The sequence below is a fragment of the Rhinolophus ferrumequinum genome, chromosome X (assembly GCF_004115265.2).
Source record: "Rhinolophus ferrumequinum isolate MPI-CBG mRhiFer1 chromosome X, mRhiFer1_v1.p, whole genome shotgun sequence".
Lineage (NCBI taxonomy): Eukaryota > Metazoa > Chordata > Mammalia > Chiroptera > Rhinolophidae > Rhinolophus > Rhinolophus ferrumequinum.
Genome location: NC_046284.1, coordinates 105,708,897 through 105,730,278, shown reverse-complemented (window position 1 = coordinate 105,730,278; position 21,382 = coordinate 105,708,897). Strand labels below are relative to the sequence as shown.

Below are 21,382 nucleotides of genomic sequence, written 5' to 3'. Positions count from 1 at the left end.
GCATGAGGAACAGGTTTGTGAGGCAAGATGAATAGCACGTTTTATTCACGTTAAGTGAAAAATGTCTCTTAACCATTCGAGTGGAGATGCTGCATAATCAGTTGGATATAAGAGAGTAATTCAGACAAGAGGACCAGCCTGGAGTGATAAATCATGAAACTGTTGACTCAGAGATTGCTTTTAAAGCTTTCTGACACCAAAGTTAAAAGGTTAGAAAAGAGGTCTAATGATAGGCCTACATTAGAAGTTGAGGACACGAGAAGGAACTACCAAAAGTGACTGAGGTGATACAGCTAATGAGTATAAAGTTCCCTGCTGTCAAGTTTTTCTTTCATTTTTGAATTTGAATTTTATTTTTTTTTACATCTAACTCTTATAAACAGAGAGTAGAATGGTGGTTCACAGGGGCTGAAAGGTGGGGGAAAGGAGGAGAGGTTGTTCAAAGGGTCCAAACTTTCAATTATACGAGAAATACATTTTGGGGAATCTCACGTACACCATGGACTATACTTAACAATGCTGTGTTATATAATTAAAAGTTGCTAAGAAAGTAGATCTTAAATATTCTGACAACACACACACATACACAAAGCAACTATGGAGGTGATGGATGTTTTAAACAACCTTACTGTGGTAATCGTTTCACAATATATGTATTCATCAAGTCATCATGTTGTACACATTAAACTTAGACAATATTGGGGCCGGCCAGGTGACTCAGGCGGTTAGAGCTCCGTGCTCCTAACTCCCGAAGGCTGCCGGTTCGATTCCCACATGGGCCAGTGGGCTCTCAACCACAAGGTTGCTGGTTCAACTCCCACAAGGGATGGTGGGCAGCGTTCCCTGCAACTAAGATTGAACACGGCACCTTGAGCTGAGCTGCCGCTGAGCTCCCGGATGGCTCAGTTGGTTGGAGTGTGTCCTCTCAACCACAAGGTTGCCGGTTCGACTCCTGCAAGGGATTGCGGGCTGTGCCCCCTGCAACTAGCAATGGCAACTGGACCTGGAGCTGAGCTGCGCCCTCCACAACTAAGACTGAAAGGACAGCAACTTGAAGCTGAACGGCACCCTCCACAACTAAGATTGAAAGGACAACAATTTGACTTGGAAAAAAAAAAAAAAAGTCCTGGAAGTACACACACTATTCCCCAATAAAGTCCTGTTCCCCTTCCCCAATAAAATCTTTAAAAAAACAAAAACAAAAACAAAAAAAACTTAGACAATATTATATGTCAATAATATCTCAATAAAGCTGGGGAAAATGTTTCCAGCATGAACAATTTTCAAATACTGCTGCTAGCATTATTCATGGTGGTCAAGACAGGGAAACAACCCAAGTTTTCTTCGATAGATGATTGGATACAGAAGATGTTCTATATATACACAATGGAATACTACTCTGTCATAAGAAAAGATGAAATATGGCCATTTGCAACAACATGGATGGATCTTGAGATTATTATGCTAAGTGAAATAAGTCATACAGAAAAAGTCGAGAACCACATGACTTCACTCATAAGTGAGATATGAAACAGAAAGCAAAAAAAAAAAAAAACAATGAACAAGACAAACAAGCAAAGCTCCTAGACACAGACAACACTACAGTGGTTACCAGAAGGGAAGAAGGGGGAGGTAGAAAAGGGGAAAGGGGATCAAATATATGGCGATGGAAGGAGATATGACTTTGGGTGGTGAACACACAATGCAACACACAGATGATGTATTATAGAATTGTACACTTGAAACTTATATAATTTAATTAACCAATGTCACCCCAATAAATTTAATTTTAAAAAGTAAAAAGAAAAAAATAAATTGCTGCTAAGTAAAGAAGGATCAGCATGCCAGCTTTAGGGATATGTAGATCACCAATGACCTTATCAAAGTACTTTTGGAAGTGTGATGGTTGAAAAACTTCTCTGGAGTGGGTTTAAGACTCATCAGGAGGAAAAGCAATAGAGATAATGAATATATGCACAGCACTTTCCAGAACTGTGATACATAAAAGGAAGGAGAGAAATGGAGTGGCATGTAGAGAAATAAACTGGACCAAAGGAATTTTTTAAGTTGGAATGAACACCAACATATTTTTGGGATCAATAGAACCAACCAGTTGAAAGTGGAAAATGGTGATGCAGGACACAACAAGAATTACTGGAATGATGACCTTGAGTAAGTAATCTATGAGGAATCTTGCACTAGATGTAAAGGCTGCCCTAAGTTGAGAACATGGAAATCTCATCCATAAGAACAGGAAGGAAGATTGAAGGTAGGTGCAAAGACATATGCAGATGGAGTGTAAGCTTATGAATATTCTTCAGGATAGGCTTCATTTTCTCAGTGAAATAAAAAGAAAGGCTATAAACTAAGAGAGAAAATGGAAGCAAGGAGTGAGGTACTGCATGCAGGGAAGGTATGAAGTAGTTACTATGAGAGTGAGAACAAATGGACTAGGGGGACATTATATGATTGCTGGGAAAGATTAAGGGCCTACTAGACCAGTCACCATAGTGGTGACTTTTTCTTAAGTTACGTTCAGCTATTCAGAAATAAATGCAAACTTGGGGGAGAGTTAGATTAAATTAGAATTGTGGTTTGCCTAGGTGTTAGAGGCTGTGTCCATCCAATATTCATGTTGAAGACCTACTCCCCAGTGCTACAGAATATAACTGTATTTGGAAATAGAGACTTTAAAGAGGTAATTAAGGTAAAATGAGGTTATGTGTGTGGGCCGTAATCCAATAAGACACGTGTCCTTATAAAAAAAAGGAGATTAGGACAATGCAGAGGAAAGATCATGTGAAGAAAGAGGAAGAAGCTGGCTACAAGCCAAGAAGAGAGAACTCAGAAGAAATCAACCCTTTGGACACCCTGACCTTAGATTTCGAGCAGCTACAGCAGTGAGAAAATAACTTTGCATTGTTTAAGCCACCCACTCTGTGGTGTTTGTTACAGCAGCCCTAGCAAACTAACACATTTGGTCACAGGTTCAACCTGTCATTTACATTCCTCACAGCAACATCTGAGAGTTTGGGTTGATTCACGTCGTTTACAAAACTTGGTTTTGCCGATCTTACCCATTTTAGCTATTGTGATGCGTGTGCAGTGGGTCTCATGGTGTTAATTTGTATTTTCCTGATGCCTAAAGATGCTGAGCGCTTTTGATAAGATTGTTGACCTTTAATATCTTTTTTTCTGTGTGAAGTTCCCACTCCAGTCTATTGCCCATTTGTGTTGGGCTGTTTCCTGTTTAACTTTTGATTTGTAGGAATCGTTTTTGATTAAGTCCTCATACAACTGCTTTGTCACATATATGCATTGTGAATATTCTCTCCCTATATATACAGATTGCCTTAGCATTATCTTCATGATGTTTATCAATGAAAAGAAATTTATAATTTAAAGGAGTAATTTATTATTTGTCTATTGTTTTCAGTGCTTCCTAGGTTCCATCTCAGAAATCTTTTGACTACCTCAAGTTTACGAATATATTTTGCTTACTCATGAAAATGTTACACATTTTTAAATATTACATGGAGATCTATGATCCATCTTGAACTAATTTATGTGTGTGGTGTCTGGTAGATGTTTATGTTCACTTTAACGCATACTTTTCTAAAATTGCTCCAGCATAATTGTTGAAAAAATTTTATTTCTCCATTACATTGCTCTAGTGCCTTTCTCAAAAATCAATTTACTGTATAAATGTGACGTTATTTCTGTATTCTCTATTGCATTCCGTTGATCTATTTATCTACCTTTTTGTCAATACCATACTGTCTTTATTACTTTAGATTTATAGTAAGTTTTACAGTTTTCCTTTCCAAGAATATTTTGATCATTATAGATCCTTTGAATTTCTATATACATTTTAGAACAAACTTGTGAATTCCTGTGTGAAAAAAGCCTGCTAGGATTTTGATTTTGATTGCATTGAAATTATACAGCAATTTAGAAACAGTTCACATCTTAACAATATTGAGCCTACCATTCCATGAACATATTTTCCCTCTCCATTTTTTAAGGTCTTTTAGAATTTACATCTCATCAATGTTCTGTTTATTGCAGAATAGAGGCCTTAGGCACAACTTGTTAAATCTAGCCCTAAATATTTTATTTTTCACACAATTGTAAATGGTAATATTTTAACTTTTGTTTAATTGTGCACATTTTTGTATATTGACCTTTGTATTCCATGACTTTGCTAAATTCACTTATTTGTTCTGATAGATGGATAGATGAGAGATAGACTGATTTAGATTCCTTTGGATTTTGTACATACGAATATTTACAGAAATTTGTGGATGTTCATGAGATATACTTATCTATAGTATTCTCATAATGTCTGGTTTTGTTATCAGGGTTAGGGTGACTACATCAAATATGTTAGGGAGCATTCTATTTTCTGGAAGAATTTGATGACATTGGTATTATTTCTTCCTTAAATATTTGGTAGATAATTTATTTTGCAAATTTAATATCAGCAAAGCTATGCATTTTGTATAAATATTGCTTTATTGCATTGTACAAATTTTGATATGTTCCATTTATTTTTATTTAGTTCAAAATGTTTTCTAATTTCAATTGTGATTTCCTATTTTACCCATGGGTTATGCAGAGTATATAATTCCCAAATATTTCTAACTATTTGGTGATTTTCCTGATATCTTTTGCTATTGATCTTCAATTTAATTCTCTTCGGTCTGAGAACAAATCTTGTGTTCTTTCAGTCCTTTTCAAAATTAATTGAGGCTTCTTTTATGACTGAGAATATAGTCTATATTCGTGAACATGCCACGTGTACTTGAAAAGAATACATATGCTGTACATATTTTATGCACTGTCCTAAAACTGTTAATTTGGTAAACGTTTATGTCAGTATAATCAAATACTATGTATGTTTACTGCTTTTATGTCTTTTTGGTCTATAAATTACTGAGAGAGAAGTGTTGAAAACTGTAACTGTAATGGCTGATTTGTCTACTTACACTGTTAGTTCTGTTAGTGTTTACTTCATGTATGCTTAGATTTATTAACATTCCATACACATTAGTTTATGTATTTTTAATGAATTCACCATTTTATAATTATAAAACAACTCTTTAACTCTGATAATATTTCTTATCCTGAAGTCTACTTTGTCTGACATTAATATAGATTTTCAAGCATTCTTTTTATTGATTTCCATCTTTTATCTTTTTTCATCATTTTCTTTCATCTTAATGTATATCTTTATATTTAAGATTCATGTTCATGTTTTATGAACAGCATATAGTTGAGTCTTATATTTTTATATAGTTTCAAAATTTCTGCCTTTAAATGAACATAGGAATTTTTAGCCTATGTACATTTAGCTTCCTAGTTGATAAGCTGGGATTTCAGTCTATCATCTTGCTATTTATTTTCTATTTGACTCATTTGTTTCCTGTTACTTATGTTCTTTTCCTAACTACTTTTGTATTGCATAGTTTTTGTACTTCATTTAATTTCATAACCCATTTAAATAACCTTTTCCTTTTTAAATTATTACTCTACAGTTTATAATATGCAACAAATAAATATTATATAACTTCATACATAATAACATAACACCACTATAATTCTTCTCTTTTGTCCTTTGTGCTCTTGTTTTCATATTTTATATTTATATGTGTATATATATATACATATATACACGCACGCACGAGCACTCACGTGTGTGTGTATGATGTGTGTGTATATACACATATATACATGATATCTATCTATCACCTACCTCATCTTTTTTCTCACTATGCTCCAGTTTGGACAGTTTCTATTGCTCTGTTTTCAGTTCACTGATATTTTAGTCTATACTGTTCTTTTCTAATCTGCTATTGAATCTATACCATAAATTGCTCATTTCAGGTATTGTACCTTTCAGTTATAAAATACCTATATTGTTCTTTTTCATAATTTCCATTTTACTATAGATTCTTATGTTCATATTTTTCTTTAAATTAATAAAGGTATTTATAATAGCTTTTTAAATGTCTCTTCATGTGTTTCTACTGATTATTTTTTTGCCGAATTATAGGTCCCAAATTTCTTCTTTTTTTTCCTGACCTACAATATTCTAAGCTATATATGTACAGTTCAGTATTTACCAAAGATTCAAGCAGATCCTTATACAGATTTTTTTTAGAGTTCGTTCTCTTTGCAAAATCTACTTTCTTGATATCCTGCACCACAAATTCCGCCACTTCCGTAGCTCTGAACTACAATCTCAATCTCTCCAACAAAGCAAGACTTATTTATGCTCTGTTTGGGGTCCAACCTTGTGTCATGATCTGGAAAGCGTTTCCAGACATAAACACAATCATTTTGTTTACCTTCTCTCAGGTATATCAGTCCTCCCCTACTTGTTATCCTGTGCCTATAAACACTTGTTTCATATACAAGTATTTCATCCAGTTTTCTTATTTTTTATGTTGGAAAGGCTATTCCCATACCAGTTATCCCACCATGCGTGGATGCAGAAATCTTTTATTTTTCATTCAGTTTTTAAATCAATTCATTAGTTCGTTGTCTTCCTGAACAGATATTTATTAACAGTAGATGCTAACAGTAGTACATGTTAATTAATAAGATACTGTCCCTCCTTTGAAGGAGCTTTCAGTTTGCTGGAGTAGAGACTGATAAAATAATTTCAATGCAATGGGATAAGAATAGAAAAGGAACATTTAAAAGTAAGTGTTATGGGATAAAAGCAAAAGTGTTCATTATACATTTTATCCAGACCAAAGTCAAGTTTTGTGGTACTCTCTATGATCATGGATCTCAACCATGGCTACAACATTGGAAGCCCCTAGGAAGCTCTAAAAAGTACTGATACCTGGGCCCTACCTCAAATTTCCTGATTTAGTTGGTCTGGGATATAGCCTGGGCTCTGGACCTTTTTAAATCTTCTGTTAATATTTGCTTTGAAGTCAAAGTTGAGAATGCTAACCTATGGTAATTTTTATCAGATAGGACTTATGAATAAATGTGTGGATTGGTAAAAACTATAAACAATGTTCTATCAGCAAAAACGTTCACTCTGTATTTTCTGTTGCCAATGTTTCAAAACAGTTGTTTCATATGTTTTTTTCCAGTTTTTTTCCAGTGTCACTGTTTTGATTAAAGTATATTGATTAAATAGATTGACTGCATGGATTCATCTAACAAACATTTATTGTGTCTTCTGTTAATATTCACTGTGCTAAGTGCTATAGCTTTAACATTGTGATAAGTTGACCATGGAAAAGGGTGATATGCTATTTGACATTAGCTTGACAGTGAAATTTTCTCATAAGATTGATGTTTCAGAAGTATACTGGTCCATGTACGTGTGCATTCTTATTAAGAAGCAAATAGTGATTTGACTGTACAACAATATTTATGACCAGATTGCCCATTCCAAACACTATAAGGATTGACCTTGTCTGCTAGTTTCTGAGGATATCTCTCTCAAAGAAAAAACCAGCACAAACATAATTAATTCATACATTGTAAAAGGTCATCAGGGAGGGAGTTTGGGAAAGTTGTAAATAAAGCAATCTAAATCTATAATATAAACTTAAATTTTTAAACAGCTATGCTGATAACATCTAGAAAGTAACACAAGATTTCAAAAAATAATACATATATTTATATGATAAACAGTATAAACATTCATTCTTATTTATAAGTGGGGAATATGTATGTGGCAGAGTCAAATTTGATAGCTAAGTGCATTTTTTGTCATATTAAAAGAGAGCATGTAATCTGATTAAATTTGGGACTCTCCCAGCTTCTAAAATGCAATGACAAGAACAATGGTGACTCTTTTCCCACCTAAGGGACAAGAAACTAATAGAACATGAGAAGAAAAAACACAAATAATGTGCAAGTTAAGAATTCTAAATATCTTATCTCATCCAGCTACTTGGCAACTTATATACTGTCCAGGTAGCAGAAAACCTGCCTCCGCACAGTCTGTTTTAGCAAGTGGAAACGATCACATCTAATTTGAATTGTCACAGAGTTAGAGATTTTTCGGTCTGTTAAGTTCGCTGCAGCAAGTTTCATCCTTCTGTATCTTCCTTGCAATTTTCATGGCATAGCTATCCACTAGCAGCAATTCATTTGCTAGCTTGATAATAATTATTTTCATTGAGGTGTCTATGTGACATTTGGTATCTTGAGATTAGAATTCTTAACTGTATACTTTACTTCCAATATTTCCTTGGCATGTCACACTTTCTAAAGCAAATTCTGACTCTCAACATGTGTTAGCTATAGACTGCTGAGCTATTCAGTATGTCAACAGTAAATCTTTCTAATCTTGAGCCTCTTAGACCCTTGGGTACAGCAATGACTGGAGAAAATCTCCAAGATACTTTCATTCTCTATTTCTCTGCAGGCCTACAATCACCTTCTCAAGAATACTTGTTAAAGAAAATATAAAGTAAAACACCAATTAGCTTTATCTTTTTACTATGCTGAATACTCATCTGCTGACACATGCTTAAGTAATTTAAATTGAAAAAAATTATTTCTGTTGAGTTTAATACTTACATCACTTATCAGGCTTCTATTCCTTTTTAGTAAAAATACAGTGATGCTGAAAAGGCCTAATTTTTATACCAATGTATCTGAATCCAAAGTCCAATCATGAGAAACAACACATGCATTCTACTGAGAACAATTTAAAATTAATGTATGTTCTCAATTTCATATTTAGAGATCTAAGAACCAGATTTTCCCAAGTAGCACTTTAATGCCATTAAAGTATTTAAAACCAAGTCCTCTTTTTTTATGGCATTTGAAGTTAAACCCAGCTTTTTAAATTGAGACATAATTGACATATAACATTATATTCGTTTTAGGTGTACAACACTGATTCAATATGTGTATATATTGTGAAATGATCACAATAAGTCTAGCTAAAATCCACCTTTTTTTTTATTTCACGGTTTTATTTTTTAAAGGTATTTATTAAAATATACCTAACATATAATATTATATTAGTTTCAGGTGTACATCATAGTTATTCGACATTTATATACCGAAAGAAGTGATCACCATGGTAAGTCCAGCAACCACCTGACACCGTACCACGCTATCATAATATTATTGACTATATTCCCCATGATGTACATTGTATCCCCATGACTTCTTTGTTTTATACCTGGAAATCTGAACCTCTTATTCCCCTTTACCTATCTCCCGCTTTCTCTTAATTTTTCAATTATAGTTGACATTCAATATTATTTGATACTAGCTTCAAATATATAGCTCAGTGGTTAAACATTCATGTAATTTATGGCCATACCACCCTGAATGCACCCAATCTCATCTGATTTCAGAAGCTAAGCAGAGTCAGGCCTGGTTACTACTTGGATGGGAAACCACTTGGTTTTTTAATGCTAGGAAGGAGAAAGGATGGGACTGAGATAAAAAAAAAAATAATAATAAAAAAACGATTTAAAAAAAAGGCCATTTCACATGGATTTTATGGACAGATAACACAAAGGTGACCCCACCAGAAAAATATGTTATTCAAAGTCACTGGCAATTAGTAGGTCTCAGAGGCAAATATTTATCAATAATATCTCACTTCAGGGGTGGTCTTACCCTCCCCAATTAGAGTGAAAGGTGACAGTTCATGCTTTTCATAGGAAAACATTCTGTTTTACTTCAAGAACTATCTTGATCGCTTCAATTAGACTCTAAGGTTTATGAGGACAAAGTTTATGTCTGCTTGCTTGCTAGTGTATCTCCAGAGATGGGTGTTGGAATAAGTGGATTTATATAAATTATAAAGTGTAGAGAAAAGAAGCCTTACTGGAGAGTCAATATTCTCAATCCCCCAAACCTGGAGTGGTCCCCTACCATCACTGGATCTCAGACATGAGAAGAAAATGAGAGTAAGAGTAGATATTTTTAAAAGTTCTCTTCAATTCTAACATGTATAACCCTAAACCGATGAATGCTTCAAAATCTGAATTTATAAACTGTGATTCCACTAATAAGCTTCATCAGCAAACTGCCGCAGGCAATGTAGTGTAATGGGAATAGCAGGGCAGTTGGATCATAAGAATAAGCAGTGTGGTTGTATGGAGCCATCCACCTCTGTTCTGTAGTTTCTGCTCACATACAATAAAACTAAAAACAACCTCCAATTTGTTGTTATGATTAAAGTAATGCTACACTACACAGAAACATAGTAGTTAATGAATGGTAACTATTATAACTATAAAATATTTTTTACAAATAATAATATGGGCTTCATGGAGGTTGAAGCCATATCTATTCCATTTTCCAAATATCCCTAATGCTTGGCCCAGTGCCTTATATAGAATGGTGATTAACTAAATGTATGCTGAAATAAAATAAATGTTAATATTAATTACAGAAGAATTGGACTGAAGCCCAAACTCCATTATCTTGGCATTATAAATCCCTAGCAATCTAGCCTTCAATTAACATTTTTCGTTAGCTATTTTCTTCAAAGTATACAGATTTTTGAATCATTATGTTTAAATTGTTTTACTGGGATTATTTTCTCCTCTTCCATCTTTTCTCCCACCTGAATGAAGGAGGCAAGGTTTATCATTTCTGAGGTATCACTACAGCTCCCCCTTTTCCTGCCCTGTGGAACACTTCATACCTGACTCCTGGTATAGATGATAAGTACCCCGGGATGGGGGACATCTTCCTTTGCATTTTTGAAACCCAGTACTTATTTCTGCCACGTGGTAAGTCCTCAATACATACAGAGGATACCCAATACATACAAAGGGTGTATATCATCATAATGATAAAACAAAGCCAGTCCTCATTGCAAGGCAGAAAACAAAGCCATCTCTTTTTTAAGAGATGTTATCTTAAAATGTGTATACATTTTTGGAGACTCCTGGTATATTTTTATATTGAGTTAAATTTTGAGTGAATGAAGTGAGCAGAATGAATAAAGTACACATTAATTACAATTTCAGGTACAAGTTTAGGACAAGAAATTCAACTGTCTGTTATTTTGTCTTTATAAATACAAACAAGAGAGTAAATCAATCATTGGAAACACATGTCTTGTGACAAAATAGACTGCAAAATGTCTTTTTATCTCCACCAGCCCTGCTCACTCCCAGAAGCCCTTTTTCAGAGGGATTACATTGCTCATTATTATCTTATCTGAAAGAAATTAAAAGAACAGTTTTATGATTTTTCTGCTTAATTGACATAATCATTAAATAAAGAGGTTGGGCAAGCAGAGATCAATAAAGGTTGGTTCAGAGGATTAGAATAGAGTTAATATGTCTTTCTCAAATAATGGATTCAAAATTTAAATTATCCAGAGATCTGGATTTAAGTTTTGCATCAAACCACACAGAAATGCTTTCTTCGAAATTGGTTTTAAATTCACTATTAATTGTTCCAATTTCCCACAAATATAACAACATTTGAAGGATACAAAAATAGAAAAATGTTTTTATGTTTCACATTTATTTTGTTACTAATGCTGTAGAAAAGAAAGCAAATGCTAATTATCTTGTTTACAATCATATACTTATTGGCAGGAGAGGAATTAACAACCTCCCCCCAAGCAATGTCTCTCTAGCTGCAAAATAAACACCTCAATTAAGAAAAAAAGGTAGCAAACAGAAGGGAAAAGGTTTTCCTAATTTAACCATGCCAGATGCATACAACTGTCTTCTGAAATGAACTAATACTTTAAATAATAGTCCCAATCAAATAAGAAAATTGACTGAGCATTTGAACTAATTCCTAATGTCCAGAGGGAACAGATGATGCAAGCTCTCCTGCTACTTACTAAACCTTACTTTTTAAAAAATGCTGCTGGGCTACAATGATGGTAACATTTTTGGTCAATAGCAGTTCACCTAGTGAGTGTTGATACTTTGGGTCTGAGTGAAGCTAAAAACAAAAAACAAAAATGCTGCTAGGGTAAAGTCAGAAACATGGCGGCATGACAGATTCCACGTGATCTCTCTCCCGAAAGTTACAATAAGTTGAACAGCTATAATTCAACAAAAGATTTCCTATATAACAAACAAACAAATCTGTGAGATTCGCGAATTGACACATTTGAAGGGGGGTGAATAGGGGCAAACAGAGGAGGAGGGAAGGGAGAAGTGCAGAGATGGGGCCATGGCCACGGATGCAGCTCAGAGCTCTCTGTGGTCCTGGGAGAGAAGAGGATTCAGGCTTCAAGTGCACCCTCTGTGGCTCTGAGCAATCCTCCCTGAGTGACCAACATAGGATACTAAACAAACTATGGGGGTCTCAACTATGGGGGCAGAGACGTCGAGGCTACTGAATACAGAAGTGTGACAACTGTGTTCTAACAGTCCTCAATGCAGGGCAGAAAACAAAGCCAGGAAGCCTGGCAACCTCCTCCCCAACCCCAGAGTTTGCCTCATCCACAACCTCCCAGTGCTAGCAGTGGGCCGAAGAAGAAACTACAGCAGTGTCAAATTAAAGAGCAGAATATCTACAGCCCTGAGAACTGGAGAGACAGTTTTGAGTAGCAGATACACACAGTGGCTAATTCCAGCAACAAGGGTGGAAATATAGGGACAAGGAAGCTGTGGTCTTCTAGTCATCATTACTTGGAGGAAAACAAAGACACAAACACAACATGGCCTCTCCCAGCCCACCACACCCCACCTTTCATGGATGATGCCAGCGGGGACACCCAGGGCTGTTGCAGCACACAGTTCTGCATCTGGCTGCATGGGTAACAGTGGGATTTCAGGGGATCAGGACCCCATTGCAAACCACATCTTCCCACAGGGTTGGTGCCGGCTGTCTGAGGCGAGCTGATCACAGAGGAGACGCCCACCACCCCAGAAAATCTTCTAAGCTGAGAAGCACAAAAGGGCAAGAGAAAATAAAATGATCCAGTGCTACCTACAGTAAAACAAAAGACCTCTTCATAGCAACTTGCTGCAGAATTCATTACTGTAGATGCCCAGGAAGAGAAATAATCCATTAATTACTGTGAATAACCAAGGCAACAAGGCAGCTCAGAAAGAAAATGAAAAATACCCAGAAAAAAAATTTAAAGACATGGAAATGTGTGACATAAATGACAGAGAATTCAAGACTGCAGTTCTAAAAAAAAAACCAACAAGTGCTAAGAAAACTCAGAGAGGCACTTTAGTCAACTCAGAAATAAAAATCAATGAACAAAATGAATAATGAGAGATTGAAATAAATAAAAAATAGAAATTCCGGAGCTGAAGAATTCACTAAAAGAGATAAAGAATGAAAAAGCAAGCTTAGAATATAGACCTGACCAGAAGGAGGAAAGAATTATTGATACCGAAGATAGAAATTTGGAAATAATGCAGATGGAAGAAGAGAGAGACTTGAGAGTTAAAAAAAAACACAAAAAAACCCAAAAAAACAAACAAAAAAAAACAATGAAAGCATAATACAAGTACTATGACTCCATCAGAAAGAGCAATATGAGAATAATGGGTATACCAGAAGAAGAAGAGAGGGAGAAGGGAACAGAGAACCTATTCAAACAAATAATCGAAGAGAATGTCTCAAACCTATGGAAAGAATTGGATCCTCGAATACAAGAAGCAAACAGAACACCTAACTACCTCAATCCTAATAGGCCTTCTGTAAGGCACATTATAGAGAAGCTGTCAAAAATTAATGACAAAGACAGAATTCTCAAGGCATCCAGGGAAAAGAAAATGATAACCTACAAAGGAAAGCCCATTAGATATTATCAAATTTTTCAGCAGAAATTCTACAAACAAGGAAAGAGTGGAATCAAATATTCAAACTACTGAAAGATAGAAATTACCAGCCAAGAATAATATATCCTGCAAAATTATCCTTTAGATATGAAGGAGGAATAAAGACCTTTCCATATATACAGAAGCTGAGGGAATTTTCCACCACAAGGCCTGAATTATAGGAAATACTGAAGGAGGTTACTCTATCTGAAACAAAAGGACAAAAGGATACAAAACTACTAGTAAGATTATTAACAGACAGACAGAAGCAGAAAATGGCAACTCCTACAAAGAATACGGCACTATACACTTAAACATAAATAACATAAAGGGTAAAGGAGATTTAAAAAACAAAGAAAAAGAAAATGAGAAGAAAACAATTTGATACTGCAACTCGGAAATAAACTCACAGCATAAATAGGGATAACTTGTGGTAACAAAAACATAAAAGGGGAAGAGATAAATGTCTAAATTTGCAAAAGGGAATGGAGATAAGATGCATGCTGAAGAAAAAGGACTACTGTATATACGAAACTTTCTTTTACATAAACTTTATGGTAACCACTCAAAAAAAAAATCTACCACTGAGACACATAACATTATAAAAAAGAGGAAACAGAGGAAAAATTCATAGAATACCACCAAACTAAAATAACAGGCAAAAATACAAAGGCATATTAACAATGGAGACACCAAGCCACCAGAAAACAGAAGCTAAAATGGCTGTAGGAAATCCTCATATATCAATAATAACTTTAAATGTAAATGGACTGAACTTACCAATAAAAAGGCACAGAGCAGTGGATTGGAACAAAAACGAAATCCAACCATATGCTGCCTCCAAGAGACACATCTCAGCTACAAGGACAAATATAGACTCAAAGTGAAGGAGTGGAAAATGATACTCCCAGCAAATGGTATCCAGGGAAAATCAGGCGTAGTTATACTTACAAGTATATCTGATAAAACAGCCTTCAGAATAAAAAGGGTAAAAAGAGACAAGGATGAACATTTCATAATGATAAAAGTGACAAGAAGAAGATGTAACACTTATCAAAATATATGCTCCAAATCAAAGACACCAAAATATATAAGCAACTACTAACAGAACTAAAGGGAGAAACTGACAAAAACACAATTATAGTAGGGGACCTAAATACCCCATTGACAGCTACGGATAGAGCACACAAATAAAAGATGAATAAGGAAATATCAACCTTAAACGACACATTAGACCACATGGAAATAACTGACATTTATAGAGCTTTTCATCCTACAACACGAGACTACAACTTCTTTTCTATTGCACATGGAGCATTCTCAAGGATAGACCAAAGTTTGGGACACAAAACTAGCCTCGGCAATTTAAGAAGACTGAAATCATACCAAGCATATTCCTGACCACAATGATTTGAATTTGGAGATACTTTCAAAAAGAAAGTGGGAAAACCACAAATATGGGGAGATTAAACAACATGCTAGTAAATAAGGACTGGGTCATAAAAGAAATAAAAGGAGCTATCAAAAGATATAGAGAAACAAATGAGAATGAACATACATCATATCAAAATTATTGGGATACCGCAAAAGGAGTATTAAGAGGGAAATTTGTATCATTGCAGGCTTATTTCAAGAAACAAGAAAAATCCTACATAAACAATCTAACATAACATCTTAAAGAACTAGAAAAAGAAGAACAAATGAAACCCAAAGTCAGCAGAAGGAAGGAAATAAAAATTAGAGCAGAATTAAATGAAATAGAGCACAAAAAGACAACAGAAAAATTTAATGTAACAAATAGCTGGTTCTTTGAAAAGATTAATAGAATTGACAAACCCCTGGCTAGACTCACTAAGAAAAAAAATAAAAAAGACACAAATAAACACAATCAGAAATAAACGAGAAGTTAGAACAGATACCACAGAAACACAAAGGATCATACAAGAATACTATGAAGGACTATATGCCACCAAATTCAATAAACTAAAAGAAATGGACAAGTTCTTAGAAACATATAACCTTCCTAGACCAAATCACGAAGAATTAAAAAATCTAAAAAGATCAATCAACAGCAAGGAATTTGAAATACTCGTCCAAAACCTCCCAAAAGCAAAAGTCCCAGACCAGATGGCGGCACTAGTAAATTCTACCAAATATTCAAAGATGATTTAATACCTGTCCTCCTCAAAGTCTTCCAAAAAAATTGAAGAAGAGGCAATACTTCCTAAATCATTTTATTAGGCAAACATTACTCTGATACCAAAGCCTGTTAAGGATAACACATACAAAAAAATTAAACTACAGACCAATGTCTCTGATGAATACAGACACAAAAATGCTAAACAAAATACTAGCAAATTGAATACAACAATACATTACAAAGATTACACATTATGACCAGTGGGGTTCATTCCAGGGTCACAACGATGGTTCACATATGCAAATCAATGTGCTACATCACACAAACAAAATAAAGAATAAAAATCATATGATTATATCAATAGATGCAGAAAAGGCATTTGAGAAGATACAACATCAATTTATGATCAAAATACTTAATAAATTGAGTACAGAAGGAAAGTACCTCAACACATTAAAGGCGATATGCAACATCAGCTAATATCACACTTAATGGTAAAAAACTCAAAGCATTTCTTTAAGATCAAGAACAATACAGGAATGTCACCTGTCACCAATGTAATTCAACATAGTATTGGAAGTCCTAGTCAGAGCAATCAGGCAAGAGAAAGAAATAAAAGGCATCCAAATTGGGAATGAAGAAGCTAAATTGTCATTTTTTTGCAGATGACATGATGGTATATATAGAAAACCCTAACGACTCCACCGAAAAGCTATTAGAAACAATAAATGATTACAGTAAAATTGCTGGCTACAAAATCAATCTACAAAAATCCACTGCACTCCTATATACTAAAAATGAAACTTCAGAAAAAGAAATAAAATAAAAAAAACAATTCCTTTTGCAACTGCAACAAAAAGAAATACGTAGGAATAAACTAAACAAGGATGTGAAAGACTTGTACTCTGAAAACTATAAGACATTTTTAAAAGAAATTGAAGAAGAAACAAAGAAATGGAAAGACATTCCATGCTCATGGATTGGAAGAATCAACATAGTTAAAATTACCAAAAGCAATATACAGATTTAATGCGATCCCCATCAAAATCCCAATGGCATTTTTTAAAGAAATAGAACAAAAAAAATCATCAGATTTGTTTGGAACCGCAAAAGACCCCGAAAAGCCAAACTAATCTTAAGAAAAAAGAACAATGCTGGAGGTATCACACTCCCTGACTTTAGCTTGTACTACAAGGCTACAATAATCAAAACAGCATGGTATTGGCAGAAAAACAGACACAGACCAATGGAATAGAACTGAGAACCCAGAAATAAACTCACATAAATATGGACATATAATTTTTGACAAACAGGTCAAAAACATACAATGGAGAAAAGACAGCCTCTTCAATAAAAAGTGTTGGGAGATTTGAAAAGCCACATGTAAAAAAGTAAACCTAGACTGTTATCTGTCACCATATACCAAAATTAACTTAAAATGAATCAAAGACCTAAATATAAGACCTGAAACAATAAACTGCATGGAAGAAAACTTAGGTAGTAAATTTATTGACCGTGGTCTTAGAGTAGATCTTATGAATTTGACCTCAAAGGCAAGGGAAGTAAAAGCAAAAATCAATAAATGGGACGATATCAATCTCAAAAGCTTCTGAACAGCAAAAGAAACCGTTAATAAAATAAAGAGGCAACCAAACGAATGGGAGAAGAATTTTGCAAACAACACGTTCGGTAAGGGGCTAGTACCCAAAATATATAAATAATTCACAACTCGACAGCAAGAAAGAAAACAATCCAATTTAAAAATGGGCAGAGAGCTTGTTGGGAGGTATATAAAACAGAAAACAACAAAGGAACAAGACACACAAATTAAGGAACAAAAACTCATAGACACAGACAATAGTTTATTGGTTACCAGAGGGTAAGGGGGCGTGGAGGATGGTAGATGAGGGTAAAAGGGATCAAATATATGGTGATGGAAGGAGAACTGACTCTGGGTGGTGAACACACAATGGGATATACAGATGATATATTACAGAATTGTACACCTGAAATCTAACAACTGTCACCCCAATAAACTTTAATTTAAAAAAAAAAAAGAAAGAAAAACAGCAAAGACCATTATTAAAAAAAAAAAAAAAAAAAAAAAGGCAGACGACCTGAAGAGACACTTCTCCCAAGAGGACATTCAAATGGCCAACAGATATTTGAAAAGATGCTCAACTTTACTAGCTATTAGGGAAATGGAAACCAAAACCACACTGAGATACCACCTCACACCTGTTAGAATGGCTATTATCAATCAGACAAGTAATAAACATCGGAGAGATTGTAGAGAAAAAGGAACCCCCGTACACTACTGCCACCAGAATGTAAATTGGTACAGCCACTATGGAAAATAGTACGGAGTTTCCTCAAAAAATTAAGAGTGGAATTACCATACGACCCAGCCATCCCTCTCCTGGGTATCTACCTGAAAAATCTGAAAACATTCACCCATAAAAATATATGCACACCTATGTGCATTGCAGCATCATACATGGTGGCCAAGACGTGGAAACAAACAAAGTGTCCTTCGATCAATGATTGGATAAAGAAGATGTGGTATATATACACAATGGAATATTACTTGGCCATAAAAAAAGTTGAAATACTGCAATTTGAGACAACATGGATGGATCTTGAGATTATTATGCTAAGCAAAATAAGTCAGATGGAAAAATTTGAGAACCACAGACTTCACTCTTGTGGGGAATAAAACTGAAAGCAACAAACGAACAAGACAAACAAATAAACCAACAAAAATCATAGACACAGACAACAGTTTAGTGATTACCAGAGGGTAAGGGGGGAAGAGGGGTGGTAGAAGAGGGTAAAAGGGTCAAATATATGATAAGGGAAGGAAGACTGACTCTGGCTGGTGAACACCCAATGTGATGTATAGATGATATATTACAGAATTGTGCACTTGAAACCTATGTGATTTTATTATGAATGTCACCCCAATAAATTTAATAAAAATAAAAAATACTGCTATCAGAGACTATTTAACAATTTTAGTCTCTTTTTGCCTTCAGTAACAAATAGTTCATGCAATATAAGTATCTATGGAGAAGTCTTTTAGTCATGTCAGTACAACACTAACAGAATGTTATCAAGAGATGTCAATAATAATAGCTGAAAGTTATTGCACACTCGCTAAATGCCAAGCACTGTTTGAAGTGTTGTACATACATTACCTCAGTTAATTCTTTGAGGTACAAAATAAACCAAAACCTGAGGTGAATGCAATTATTTTCCTCTTTTATAGATAATAGTAGCTAAGTTTGAGGCTTTGCGAGTTTATGAATCTTGACACCTCCACACATCATTTACTTCGACACAAGATCTCACCACTACAATCACTAGTTGATTAGGAAAACGCCGTCACAAGAAGAGATGGTGAGAAAAGGTAAAACACCATACTACTTATTTAAAATAAGAAAAAATATTTCTACTTTTTTTTCACTCAAGCATGAAGGTAATTAAAGTGTCCAACTTTCTTCATTGCCTGATAGATATGACACCAGTAAAACTGCTTAATTTTCTAACTTCAAATGCTGTTACAAGTGGCTGATTGAGTACTCTGAAAATGTGGTTTATTTCCAAGTAGTGGAATTTAGTTGTTACTATGTTGTGTGAAAAAACACCATGCAGATTTCTCCTTTGGCTCGCTTCTCCCTCCCTAACCAAACTATGAATAGCCATTGCTTGTTTTGTTTTGGCTTATTTTGTTTTGTGTGGTTCGATTTTTTTTCACCTCACAGGAAAAAATAAATCTTGCACTATGTGACACAACACATAGATACACAATATATACATATTCCCACTTTGTAGTCCTCCATATACCATTTTAGCATAGTGCAGGCCATAAGGGGGCACTCATTGTAGAATCCTACTAAAAACTTATCTGGAGGGGCTCAAACGAAGAGCAGTGATAATGATTATCTCTCAGTGTCGTAAGTAATTTTCTTCACTCCATTCTACACACATATGACAAAGCTATGCTTTCATAGAGAGTGATATGGTAGAAAGAAGGGTTGTGTTCAGCGGAAGTAAATCTGTGTTGTTCTACAGTTAAAAATGGGATAATAAAGACTAGTCACCAAACTGTTAAAAGTCTAAAACAAAACAAAAAATACCCTTGCCCAAATTAGAACTGAAAACAATGGTTTTTTTTCATTAATCTTTTGGACCCAATTGCCTTACAGTTAACAAATCTACTTGGAATCTACTTGTGCTGTCCAAAATTGCAATACATTGTATTTGGAAGGTAGAACTAAACAAGAAATATGCTACAATAGTAGTCAGAAAAGGAAAAATGGATTCTAGCATAAAACATTAGTATAGCTCAGGCCTTATTACTAATCATATCTTATTCTCCCACCTAAGTACTAACCAGGCCCAACCCTGTTTAGCTTCCGAGATCAGACAAAAATCCAGTGCGTTCAGGGTGGCATAACCACATCTTATTCTCAGTGGTGTATAAACGTAGGACCTTCTGAAGAACAGCTGAAGGCGACCTCTCTCAGGTTTAACAGTGACTGTACCGAACGTGCTATCTCACACTTCTTTAGAACCCTGAGTCAGTATCAGATCTCTCTCATGGGATGCAGATAACTCCTGGTCTATTTGACAAATAGGCATTAAAAGGGAAAAACAGCGGAATATATTATGTATGCAAAGAGAAATTTTTAATCCATTTCTAAAAATAAATTGAAATGATTAGACAGTAGGACAATATTCAAAGAATCTTATGAAAGTTGAACTAAAATATATAGTTAAAGAAAAAGAATCACTTCTTCATTTATTCATTCAAGTGAAAAATAAATACTAAGCCATCTATACACAAAAAGAATTTTTAAGTTAATTGTGTATATCCTTTCTAATTAGAGAAAAGTAAAATAAATGTGAGGCCACTCAAATATGAGTTTCAAAATTTACCTGTTTTAACACTCATCTGAATAATAACTTTTAAGTGATTAAAAATAGGTGTGCCATGGGAACAAGAAATGTTTCTCATTTATGCAAAATTAATTTTTAAAACACATATCAAAAAGATGATAGAATCCCACATTGTGAAAATTAGCAGTTGTTTTCTCTACACAGGACAAAAATACACATATATTCCTCTTGTCCAAATTTTGCAGATGTTCTCAACCCTTAGTAATTTATTACAGCACTCTGTTCCTGTTTTGTTCCTCTTTAAATTCAGTACCCAAAAAGAAGCCCAGACCACAGAATCTGGAGAAAACATTAACTACTTTATTTTCTGATGAACAATAAAAAGCAAAACTTGTGAAGAGAAAATGAAAGTTTATTTAAAACAAATCTTGGGTTTTAATTTTTCCCCCAGATATCAGACCCATGATATGAACTCATGGATTTGAATCTTCTACTTGAAAGAAGCAGTTGGCTATGGAGGGAGCCAAAGATGCAATTTTATAACCAGGGAAGTTTGGATTATTCATAGGGGAAATACTTCTTT

The 21,382-nt window shown here is 34.5% G+C and overlaps 1 non-coding gene across 1 annotated transcript; it reads left to right on the top strand.

The window, feature by feature from the left end:
* Positions 1 to 11,843: 11,843 nt before the first annotated feature.
* On the top strand, positions 11,844 to 11,914 carry LOC117030415 (small nucleolar RNA SNORD56). The gene has a single exon (XR_004424391.1). It is a non-coding gene; the product is annotated as a small nucleolar RNA SNORD56 (small nucleolar RNA).
* Positions 11,915 to 21,382: the final 9,468 nt, after the last annotated feature.